This window comes from Dromaius novaehollandiae, chromosome 2 (genome assembly GCF_036370855.1).
Source record: "Dromaius novaehollandiae isolate bDroNov1 chromosome 2, bDroNov1.hap1, whole genome shotgun sequence".
NCBI lineage: Eukaryota > Metazoa > Chordata > Aves > Casuariiformes > Dromaiidae > Dromaius > Dromaius novaehollandiae.
This window is the reverse complement of record NC_088099.1, coordinates 153,792,517-153,805,236: the sequence shown is the minus strand read 5'-3', so window position 1 is coordinate 153,805,236 and position 12,720 is coordinate 153,792,517. Positions and strand designations below refer to the sequence as shown.

Genomic DNA, 12,720 nt, shown 5'->3' with positions numbered 1-12,720 from the left:
ATATCAGTACATTGAATTTTGAAGAGAGATTCCTGAATTCAAATATTTTTCTTGTTTTTATTTTGATCTGTGGCTCCCAATGTGAATGGAAGGATATATAGAGAGCAGATTTTCTGCCCTATCACACTCTGTGATTTGTACTGTGCTGAAAATTGAACTAAATCCTCTGGGCGTAAAGTAAGAACAAACAGCTTATTCCCTTCTGCTCCTCTAAACCACAGGAACTTAAATATTAATGAAACTTTCATGAATCACACATAACATATACTGCCCCTTTGTGCTGGAAAATGCCAGGCTTTTTATGGTTGAAGCTGTACAGCCAGGATAATAGGAAGCAGAGTCATAAAGCAGTAATTAATACACTTCTGAACTGAGCTATTTTATTGTGTAGATGCTAATTAAGAATGATAGATAGCAGTGATTGAGTGGCACATAATACATTTGGTCAGCATGAGTGAAAGGTCAGTTATCATTTTGACTACTTTAAGTGAAAATGTTTTCCCTTGTGTCAGTGATTTCAGAAGCCACAAACGTCAAAGTGAAATGCCTTACGCACGCGCTTGCTAGAATGTGAATTTTTAGTGATGTGACAAGAGAGAAGTAATAGAAACCATTTGATTTGCCAGGGTGTTTCTGACCAAGCAATCTGAAGGGAAACAAAACAAAACAAAACAAGAAAAGGATTTTAAAAATAAATAAGTAATTAAAGTGAATATTAAATCTTGGCATTTTGAGTGCCTTCAGTTTGGGGTGCCTTCCCTGAGGCACTTAAAAGGGGCTGGCTTTCCTGATGTGGGAACCACTTCTTGCCTGAAAATGGTTCTGTGAGACCAGACGCTTCAAAGTTGGCTTTTGAAAAAGCCTGGCTACTTGATCAAAACAGTCCTTGATGTTTTTGGAATATTTCTAAGTTATTAATTTCCAGAAGAGTGGGAAAGGGTAGCCTTAACTCCCAACTAAGGGTGAATTCAAACAATGCAGCCATCTCCACCGAGGAGACAAGTCCGAAAGTGAGCTCATGTGCTGGCAGTAAGAATGTGAGACATCTCACAGATGCTCGTACCAGTGCTATATGTTTAACTTCACTTGTCATCTCTGTATTCTTCATAGCTTAGACACCTTCTGTTTTTCTTTGATACTGTACAACCATGATTAAAGTCAATAGAAAAAATCCTGTCCTCAGGCTATTAAGACCCTTAGATGCTTTGAAGGGCACATGCCTAGACAAAGGCCCTGTTAAGAGAAGGACTTTCTGAGAAAAGTCAAGATGAGGTTTGAAATTTTGCATTGTTAAAAATAATTTGGTATTTTGATCTCATATATCATGTAACTCCTCTCTAGGGATGAGCTGCTGCAGCTAAAAAAGAAGAAGAAGAAAAAAAAAAAAAGAGGTGACCAAAGAAGATTTTTTAAGACTTTTAATTCAGTTTTGTGGTGTTTTTTGGAGAGTACCCAAAAGAACAGAGTTCCAGTTCAGCTGGGGACTCTGCCTAATGTTGTAGTTCATACAGCAATTGATTTTTTTTTTTTAACTGGCTTGTAACTGACCATTAGGAGGTATTATACCTCCTATGTATCCTATTGCAGACTGGGAAAAGAGTGATGCTGTATTAAAAAAGAAAAAAAGATTTTACGTACTTAGTAATAGTGAAGAAACAGGATTGCGAATATCAGTTTATAGTTGCTCATACTCGGTGCTAGCAGAGTACTTTAGACAACAGCATCTTCTTGCACAGTGAATCACTGCTTGACAGTACTGTTAATAAAATCTGAGTGGGTATTTGAATAAATGGTTCTAGGATGTTTTAAGGTGTGTGGCTAAGTCTGTTGTCTTAGGACAAACGAGTATGATGGAAGCCGATCAGTACAGCAAAAGAGAGGAAGCAGCAAATGAGAAAGTAAATACAATAAGGAAACCAAAGGTCTGATCTTAAAGTTAGAGGACTAAAAGAAATCAGAGTTTTGCCCCTCACAAGTCAAAAAAGGAGAGTAAGTTGCTCAGTCGAAAGGAAGAATAACTGACTCAGCTCCCAATTTGATCTAGTCTAAGTGATGTCAGAATACATTCTGAAAAAGGCCCTTGACTTAGCTAAAAATGAAAGATAAAAATGAGTGCCTAATGTTTTTTTCAGGCCTTCGGCTCTCAAAAGGTGTAAGCAGTTCAGCGGGGAGAGCAGGCGCACGGGGCTGTTTATGGGCTTGTGCCTCGGAGAGGAAGGCGGCACTCCCGCAGCTCGCTGTATTCCTTGGACGAGAAGCAGCGATACGATTAGGGCTCATGTACACAACAGGGAAGATTGTAACTAGCAGCTTATGTTTTAGGATAATGCTAACTTACTTGGGCAGCTCTGGGCGCACTCTTCAGAAACCACTAATGACGTTTTAGTTGTGTAACTTGAAGAGTCTCTGTTCTTGCTCAGGCTGCCAAGAATACTGCAGCCCAAAAAGCCTGTTATGCAACTGCAAGTGAGAAACTTGGGCCACTGCAGACTGGCTCATCTTGACAATTAAATTTTTATCCATTCTGGCTTTTCAGTTAATTTTCTGTCTTAGCAGGACTATGGGTTTCCCATATAGGCTTCTTCAGCATAAGTCCATATATTTTAGCAGGAAGCCAGGTGCGGTGTCATAGTATAACTGCATCTCTAGTTCAGCTTACTATTTATGTTAACCTTTCCCAGTAATTAGGCTGCTGACGATTTTGCAGAAAGTCTAACGTCCACAGCAAAATCACAATCAAGTTAGGTGTTCCTTGGGGAAGAGGAGGGCAACTTTTATGTGCATCTTATTTGTTTGGACCAGTAACAGGACCAACACATGGCTGGAAGAGATCTCCTGCATCCTCAGGTTCAGTCCCTCACTATCACAGGGCATCACATTGTCCTCTTAGTAAGTAGATCAGGTTGCATTTTAAAATACTTAGAACTTAAATTTTGTTTTGGTTATTCTCACTGAAAGACTGTTCCAGAAATCTGCTTGTTATAAACCAGCTTCTCATTTCTGTCCTCAATTTATGCCTGACCATAATTGATGAGACCAGACAAATAACATCATTAATTTTTTATTCTTACTTTGTGGTAGAAGCTACCATTTATTTATGTGTCATCTTAGTAAACTTAAGTTATTGAAGTTCTTTTCTTTAAAAGTCTAAGAAGGATATGTAGGATCTGGGAATTTCTGTAGAAGGAAGCCTCTTTTTATCCAAGAGCTACTTTGAGTGTCTGTTTCTGGATTCTGCTTGTGCCTAGTTTTCCAGTGTTTTAATAACCTTCCTCTGTTCTGGAGGTGAAGGTGAGTTCCTTGTCGGCAGAGGAAAGGACTTGCTGAACTACTAAGTGTGCATGTGCTTACCTGCGGGCAAGATGAAAAGCATTGCCTTCTAAATTATTGATCTTATAGTTGATTTGGGGTGCAAGAAGTCATTTGAAGTGTGTTATAGATTTTCTCCTGGAATTACTATGAGTAATTAAAAGATGACACTTTCTGGCTCAAAAGGAGACATCAGAAGGCTCTGCTCAAAGGGGGTTTATTAAAATGGAGAAGTGAAATCCCCAAAGAGTAGTCAGGGGAGCCGGGTTTTTTTAATAACTTCTTTAATGTCACCGGCGCAAAAAGAAGAGTGCAATCGGGCATTCGGGAAACAAGAATGAGAATTTTTGTTGAACATGGTCAGTCATAACAGTTGTTGAACAGAAGTCTCTCTAAGAGCAAAGCCCAAGAACTGGCACTCGTGAGCCAGATGTTGAGCTCCAGAATCAGGCTCCTTCTTGCTGCTTCTGCCCTTTCATTCTTGCATTCATTAATGAAAAACAGCCTTTGCTTCAAGCAAGCTTGACTGTGGATGGAGATCTAGAATCCCACTCTCCTATTTATTCTGCAAGTGTTGTAAGAGCTAAGTGACAGGAAAGGGAGGTGCCTCCAAGTGGATGTGGTCCCAGCTGCTGTGAAACTTTTCTGCCCTTAGTCTTTTCAGGAGACATTTCCAGTATGATTTGCCTGCTTTCCAGGTTCCTGCTGAGCTTATACAGGAGAAAGACATTTAGCGCTTGAAGGACAGGTAGTTCTGCTAATGACAAGATGGAAAACTTCAGGCAGCTAGGGAACTTCCAGGTCCAAAATAGGGCTATTTTTAAGGTTAAATGGCTGCTAAGCAGGGGTTATGTGGTTCACAGTTTTGGATTTAGGCACCTCAGGACATCCTAAATCCTATTTTACATGCCTAAGACCTTCTTTGGATCTGGACCAAATGCTTCATTTTTACATTCACAGTTACGTTACAGTGGATGTAAGTGCCTCTGGTTACATTTTGACATGCAAATGCTTATTTGACTTGAATGAAAAAGCAAGAATCTTATATATAAAAAGTGTTAAAAGACATTCAGACTGAGACCTAAGCCTACAAAATCAAGGAAATCCTGAGGTGGGATTATAACATTAATCTTTCTGTCCTCCTCCACCAAACTCAAACTCCCTTTGTCCTAACATTGTTTACTCTAGCAAAATGCTTGTCCATGTGTCTGTCACCGGGGTAACATATATTATCCTCATGTGGAACAGTTTATTATAATGTAACTGATATAAACGTTTAAAAAGATGTTGTCTCTGGGATCTTTCTTGGCCCACCAGAGCCTGATTTGTTAACCTCGTGAGCCTGCTGTGAACCCTGCCTAGCTTTCAGTAACCCACACGAAGGCTGTAGGCCTGAAAACTGTGGGTGGCTGACTGTAGCACTTGTTATGCTCTTCTATTTTGCTTATCTGGAACGTGTATTATTTTAGTTGGGATAATTTTGGCCAGTTGCTTTTTTTTTAATGTGTTACAGTATTGTAAAAAAGCCTAAAATCTTCGTGGTTCCTTTCGGCATCCCAAAATAGTTCTATAAATAGACACTGTAATACAGTACTTGTTTTTCTATTATTTATCTAACAAGCCACCCGTGGTGTGTAACTTCCGTCAAACAATGTCTGTGTTGTGAAAAAGAATAACTATCACTGTCTGTTTTAGAAGTTACTCCATTTGCTTAGTGGAGCTATATATATATTTGAAAACAGCCAAGCAAACGACGTGATGAAGTAATGCTTTTTTAGTGCTGCTTTGCTTCCTCTTCCAAACTCTTCTTTCTCCCTAAATGAAAGTAGAAATGTTGCTGGAGGGAGGAGGGGCATCGCCCTGCCGTCCCATCCTGCCCAACCGTATCCTCATCTTTCCAGGTCAGCACTTCGTAGTAGGCAATGGTACTTCTTCGTATAGGGCAGGGGAGAGGGGGCAGGTCATAATTAAATTAACACCTTTGCTCTGTTACACATTTGTGTACCCGTTAGATATTTGATGTATTGCCATTGATACTGATAAGTTGCCATTATGAACCTGGATCCCCGAAATCCACAGAGCACTGACGAATCTCTCTTTTCACCCAAACTGACAGTCGCGCGTCTGAGTAATGAGAGGAAACAAACATTTTCGTGTGTGGCCTGGGACTTTCTGAATGCAGGACATTAAAGATGTTGATGTTTTCTCTCTGTGTATCCACTGTAATATTTTAACTTTTAAAACTCTTGTTTTAATGAAAATCAACTGTGTAGCTTGTTGCTTTTTACTAGACTCACAAGAACTAAATATAACACTCAAATTTCCAGGAACTCATAAAAACTCCTTCTTTTGTGCAGAAGAAGGCATTTTTAATGTGTCTTAAAGCACAAATGTTTTACTTGTGGTTTTGCATGTAATGAGAACTATTGCTGCTCTACACACAGTTGCTAGATCAGTGCGTAGTGACATAGCAGTATAGATCCCCATTGATAAGCTTTTCCCATGCTTTTAAGACAGCATAAATGGATCACTTGCATGGCAGGCTTTATTTATAATTTGGAATTTAAATCTGCAATTATGTGCTATTTACAGTGGAGAAAAATCTCTTGTTGATCTTTTCAAGAATTTACATTTGACTTGATCAGTACAAGAAACGTTTTAATTTCCAAATGAGTCAAATCTTTGAAGCAGTATTTTAACACGAATTGTGCATTCTCTACCCTCTTAATGGAAGCACACTAATAGGTAGCTTTATTATTTTTTTTTTTTGACAGGAAAAATGTATTGTAAATTTTACGTGTCTACCACTCTTGAGCAATAGAGAATGTGTGTTTAAAATTGATACTGTCGTTCAAAGCAGAAGACATCCGAGTCGCACTTTTGTGTTACTTCACATGGGCTTATGCCCAGTAGCAGGATTTGATGAAGCAGTGTATATTTACAAACACATAAAAAGAAATGCGAAAACTCAGTTTTAATACTTGGTAGTTTATGCAAGTCTGTTATTACCGTTAGGTTAATGTAGTCAAAATGACTGTCCTAACATAATAGATTCTAGCTTAGAAGTGATTATATACATTTTCAACTTTATATTTGTGTTTATATTTTACTTAGTGGTTTAGGCTGTGAAATTTTGGCCCTGGGGTTAAACCTAAAGGTTTTCAAACTAAGAAATCCATGGCTAAAATATGTTTGGTGGGAGGGAGTAATATAATTACACATAGGTTTTTGATAAACAGCCTAAATTATGCTTCAAAGGACAGATGTGGCTTTAATAATCTGAACCATTTGCATTTTCAGATTAAACTCTGCTTGATTGCATTGTACTTGATATGTATGCTTAAATCTATATGTTAAATGTTATACTTTGATATAGAGCATATTGTTTGACTTTGTTCTTATGATCTGACAAGCTTCATTATATAATAAACTAGTTTAAATAAATCTTAAAGACATAAAAGTGTTCTTGACAGTAAGAAAAAAATTTAAAGCATACAAATGATATATCGGTTAGATGTTCCAGAGAGAGTCAAAGCTTTTTTCATTCAGATCTTTGAACATGTGTTTTGAATAAAGCTGTAAGGCATTTTCCAGTAACCAGTGTTGTATTACAAAAATGAGTAAAGTAAAACAAAAGGAAAACATGTTTCAACATTTTATTCAGTATTGTCACAGATTGTTGCACATTTCCAGCTGGAAGTAAATGTGACATTTGTAATGCTAATTTTTCAAACCTAACCTTTTATAACATATAAAATATTACTTGGGATGGTGTGCCCTTGTGAAAAGAGCAGGAGTAATGAAGTGCTCGATCAGGGTTCAATTGGATTCCTAATGGCTTGAGTGCAATTATACTGCCAGGTTGTTGCAATCAATCAAAACCATTTTTGAATTGTTCTCTTAAACCGAACGTGGTGGTAACTGCTGATAAGCAGGTTACAGAACACTTGACCTGACACACTAGTGGTGTGCGTGGCTCACCAAAACCAACAAATAATGCTGTTAACACTGCGCTGTTTGTCCTGCGTGAGAAGAAAATATATATGTTTGTGGATACAGAAGAGCACGCCGTAGCCTAGCTGCGTGTTACGTTGTGGTGGATAAATGTGGAAACAAGCACAAGGCAGAAGGACATAAGAAATATGCCGTATATAATTTTGGCATTACATACATGATACTGTTGATTGTGAGCTGCAGGTACCAACCCTGAGAAAATGGAGAGCCCTCTGAGTTGCTCCCCTTTTCTTCTATCAAAACGACAGCTTGCCAGCCTCCGTCAGCTCAGAGAGGGGGCGCCTGGCGGAGGAGAAGGCAGTGAGCACATGCAACCAATTTGGATATTTAAAAATGCCAAATTGAGAAAAAAAGAAGAAAAGAAAAGAAAAATTCTTACAATTAAGCTATAATGGAATTTATAGAAAGATGGATATAATTTATTTTGGTTTTATTTGTCCAGGGCCATAACATGCTAGCCTGGAAATATAATCTAAAACACACCACATACAGTGTTGCTAATGGGATATTTATGCTGAAGGGACTTACTCCCCCTACTTCAGGATAGGAAAAAGTTGCTGTAACATTTCATCACAGGGCATGCCTCTAAAAGCGAAATCTAATTAAATAGTTTTACTGTTAGTTTAAAATATCATACAAGTGAAGTCCCTTAAATTCGTGAAGACGTGTTTGAAATCAGCTAACGTGGCACTTGAAGAAGGGCACCTTGGGGCTGACAGTCTTGGGATCAGAAATTTCTGTTTATCTAGCATGTGAGTAATTCTTAATTGGCCATTACCCGATTTTTACCCCACTCTGTCTTCGCTGTTAGTTGAACAGGTACTATTGTGCTGTTAGCGTGGTAGGTAGGATAAAGGTGTTTCAGTATTTGAGCTTGATCCCACAATTTCTCTGCTGAATCTGCTAGTAAAAGTGTAGTAGGATTGTAGTAAGGTGAGGTGCATGCCAGCATGCTAGGTTAACGCTTACCTTGAAATATTAGTCTCTCTGAAGACAACAAAAATAATTCTATTCATTTCAATGGGATGCGTGACACTCATAGAGTATCTGCTTGTTTGCTGAGCAATTCTTTACTTAATATGTATTTTTTGCAATAATCCAAAGAAAGTCATAAGCGGTTCAGTCTCGCTGCTTCCCTGAAATGCTTACCAAGTATCATCTTATGCGTACCACCTTTTTTTGTTGCTTAAAACACTGACTTCCTCAAAATTTAGCCCTCACCTCTGCTTCAGATTCCTGACTTGGCAGGTGTATTGCTCAAATCCTCCTTTTTTTTTTTTTTTTTGGAAACCAGAACAAGCACATTTTCATTTCACAATGAAAAATTGCAACTAGAAAAGGAAAGTAGAAAGAAGTTAAAAAAAATGGTTAAGGACAAAGCATATTTCCAGATGGTCTCTCTTATATTGTGCTGCTTTATATACAGGGCCATCTGTAACTCTTTAGTTAATTTCCACTGGTCTAATTCTGTACTTGCATGTATGTATCTAGAGTAGATTTGACCAAAATACAGGCCTTCTGTACTGTTTGTGGGATATTTTCAGAGTAATATATAGCAGAGCTTGGCTGCTCTGCCCTTTGCACGGCTGCAGGATGCCAAAGGGCAGGGGAATGGCCTCCTCTCCTCTTATATTTTATCTGATTCTTCAGAGGCTCCTAAACTCAAAGGAGTAGAACAACAAGCACCGTATGTAGATATGCTGGGAAGCTCTGGATGCTTGTTGTAGCCCACAATATTTATAACATACGGCTTGTATATTAGGGTTTAAAATCCCATCCATTTGCTGCATGTAAAAATACCTTTCATCTCTCTTTTCCCAAAGACCGTCATTTAAAGCTTTCAAGATAATGGTGGGAAAAATTTGTGCAGAGGCATTGATGTAACGGCAACAGCATTTATTCTTTTCACATTGAAATGTCAGTTTTCAAAAGACTTGGAATTGCAGAGTGGATTTTGTGTTGCATTCATTTCTAATTGGCAATGCTGAAAAAAAGGGAGAAAAAAACCTCCTGGAGGAACACCTGAAAACAGCAACCTGTCTAAAGTGTTTATCACTCATTTTTTATGTTCAAAATGTTTCCTACTCTCTTTAGACAACTTGAGTAGATTGTAAAATACAAAACAATTAAGAAGTATATCAAAGTAATCTCATCTTTTGCAATTGCATTAGGTGTAACCAATCTTTTTTTTTTTTTTTGCTTTTGAAAACTATTTAAATATTTGTTATATTTAAGCTGTATGGTGCAATATAATTATTTCTGTCACCTCATATATTCAGATTCCCCTATCCAGCTTCAGTTTCTTATTGATTTATTTGCCTATTTTATTTTTAACTGCTCACCTTCGTTAATTAGAAAAGTTTATACAATGCTTTTCCTGGGCCTTAGACATAGAAGAAATTGGTGATATCATTTCTCTTTGTCTCTGGCTCCATTTTCTCTCTTCTTATTCTGAGGCTAACATTTAGGAGAACAATAACATTGCAGTTGTCTCTGTCTCCTTGTAGATCTTTCAGAACGGGTGTTTTCAGGCAATGAAAACCACAGAGCATATGGATCAAAATGAATGGGATTCAGGTGATGAAAGAGATTGTTTCTTGGTGCCTGTCTTGAATTTTCCTTTGAGTTTGTGCTGAAAGGTTGAGGTTGCAGGCAGAAGATAATTTTCCAAGTGCCCTGGATGGTTTAACCTTCCTCATGTTGTTTGGAAAGTTAGCTGAAGCCATTTCATTCCAGCTTCAGACTGAGATTTTTGTCTTTGTTGGTAGGAATTGCTGCAAAATTCTATTATTTCTTTGAACAAAAGCAGTGAGCACCAAATGTTGTTCTAATTTGTTTCCCTTGCAACAAAGTGGCTTACCTTACAACCCAAGCCCCGGACTAGCTGAAACCTGACATTTCTGTTATGACAGGATGTTTGTTACATACGTTTCATTTAATGACTAACACTATTGATCAAAAATCCTGGTGTTTGTGTCTGCAAAACAATCCTAAGCTGCAGAGGGACCCCAGAGAGATGTGCGGTCCATGCAGCAGGCAAGCCTAGCATCTAAGCCATTACTTTAAGTTTTACCTACATGATAGTATATGGGGTGAAATGGGCTTTTGGAATTCAGCTGCTTGTGTAAAATGCCCTCTGCAATACACAATTGCTTAGCTGTTTTAAAAACAAGAATTAGAGAAGTGTAAGCATCAGTGATAACGAAAGAGTGACAACGTTGATAGAGGACTCCGGGAAGTGTGGCTAGCGTGCATTGAACTAGCACATTTTTCTGACTGCCAAGCTAGGAGAACAGGTGTTGGCATTGATATTCCAGCTGCGGAGATGGACTGTGGGTGCCTTTGTGGGTAGGTGTTTGTATGAGCTGCTTTGGCGTAACGTTTGGGCATCTCCGTAACACCAAGCAGAGAGAGGCAGGGCCCTCCTGCAGCCCGGATGGAAGGATATTGCTGTTGGCTGCTGCTGAATCGATCGAACCAAGAGGTCACCATGATGCCAACATGTTCCTCTTTTTCTCTTCACTGTCTTTTTCTTCATGCTTTTCTCCTTACCTCTCAAAGGAAATAAACAGCTGAGTTGGCTGCAACCCTGTAACAACTCTCCCCTAAAGTGACATGCAAAATAATTGGCAGAATGCAATTTCCCAGAATTATTCATCTGAGATGGACCGCTATAAATTCACCAACATTGTAATCATAGATACAGAAAATAAAAGGATGAACTTTCTTTCCAAATTAAATGTTCATTCTGCTTATCTGGGTCTAGTCCAGTCAATTTTCTTATATTCATCACTGTGTTATTTAAGAGTCTCCAAGCATCAATTAAATGTGATTTTCAAACTCTTGTAGGACCTATTGGTATTTTACTCAAGCAAACAATCTGTCTCCTGCTGCTCTGCTATATCAGAACAGAATTTTGTAGTTTTGGATAGCAAGACATTAAATCTATTCTGTACATCTTTCTGCAACATCTACTGCAATAACATAGTAAAACGCTGTGAGTCCTAATAGCACCCATCGTGGCACCCAGCTCTTACTGGTGAGGAAATTTTAATGTGAAGAAAGGAAAGGAAAATCCCTAAGGAGGCACTATCCTACTGCTGAGACAAGCTGTTTCCAGAGTCAGGTTTTGCATGTAGACATTCTTAAGTGTGGAAATACATCACATTTTCGTTAGGGATCTGGGAAGGGCCAATGTTCAGACTTTGAAGGCACCAACTGTATTTAGTGTCCTTATGATTTAGTAACCAGAGATTTTTATACTTTACAAAAAATTGGTTTCTACTTACGTATCTGTGGAAACATAGGAACAAGTCACTGACTTTAATATTCTTGACGTGTATCAGTAGAGTTGCTATGCAAACAGCTCTTTTTTCAGGGAATTAAATATCTTAATAGGTGGGGTTTTTTAAAAAAAAAAAAAAAAGAAAAACATATCCAGTATTCAGCTGGTATGACATTTGAAGTTTATTAGTTCAGCTGAAAAATGCTTAAATAATAAACTTGTACAGCATTTATACAGACAAGTAATAACTACTTGATAAAAAGCAACGGTTTGTAGGTTCAGTGCATTCCCCAGTGTCCAAAAATTCACTCATTAAATCCTGAAATGAACCTAACAATAATTGTGACAACTGGCAGGGCTAACACAATAACCTGCAAAAGATGAATTACTAAATGATTGCAGCTAGCAGAGTTGTGCTCACAGTCTGAGTAGGGTCTATAGACAAATGCAATTGGGCTTAGTGAATAACTGACAGCTTAAAGTCATTGGTGCCAGACGATGGGAAGAAAAAAAGTGTGATGAGATTTCAGCATCTCTGAGAGAAGTGAAAGACTATTTCCATAGGATGGTTACATTGTTCAGAAAGAACAAATTTTCAGATTGAGAATAAGCATTAAAAAACATGAAAATGAAAATACCAAATAATATGCAATTTTCTTGGTATTACCCAGTTTTAAGATTAAAACACAGCCAAATTGAAGAGCATGAAGAGAGTCTTCAGTATCCTCTGATTATTTGTAGATAGCAAGAGATAATCAGTTTATCATGTTGTTTTAAGAAAATTGTATTAATAGAACTGCCATGAAAGTAAAAGTAATTGAGAACAGTATTATGGCAGCATTATAAATGCTGATGAAAGAACCAGTGGTTAGAATTCTCTTGTGGAATTAAATATGTCAAAACAACTTCTACACAGTGGAGCAAATTTTGTGTAAAAGCCAATAACGTTAAAAAACTCAGAAGACAAACAAATTTACCAAGAAAGGACAGAGCACAAATGAAAATTCAAAAGGTTAGACCGTGATATTATTTGACTTTTTATAGATCAGTAAGATAATGGAAAGTGGAAAGTAAAATATCTTCAAATGTGTTTGCCCTAGGTACTGTACATC

General features: G+C 37.8%; 1 protein-coding gene across 10 annotated transcripts in view; it reads left to right on the top strand.

The window, feature by feature from the left end:
* The window catches only part of TRPS1 (transcriptional repressor GATA binding 1), a 218,447-nt gene that overhangs the window by 168,647 nt on the left and 37,080 nt on the right, over nt 1-12,720 (top strand). The gene's annotated exons all lie outside the window — the stretch shown is intronic.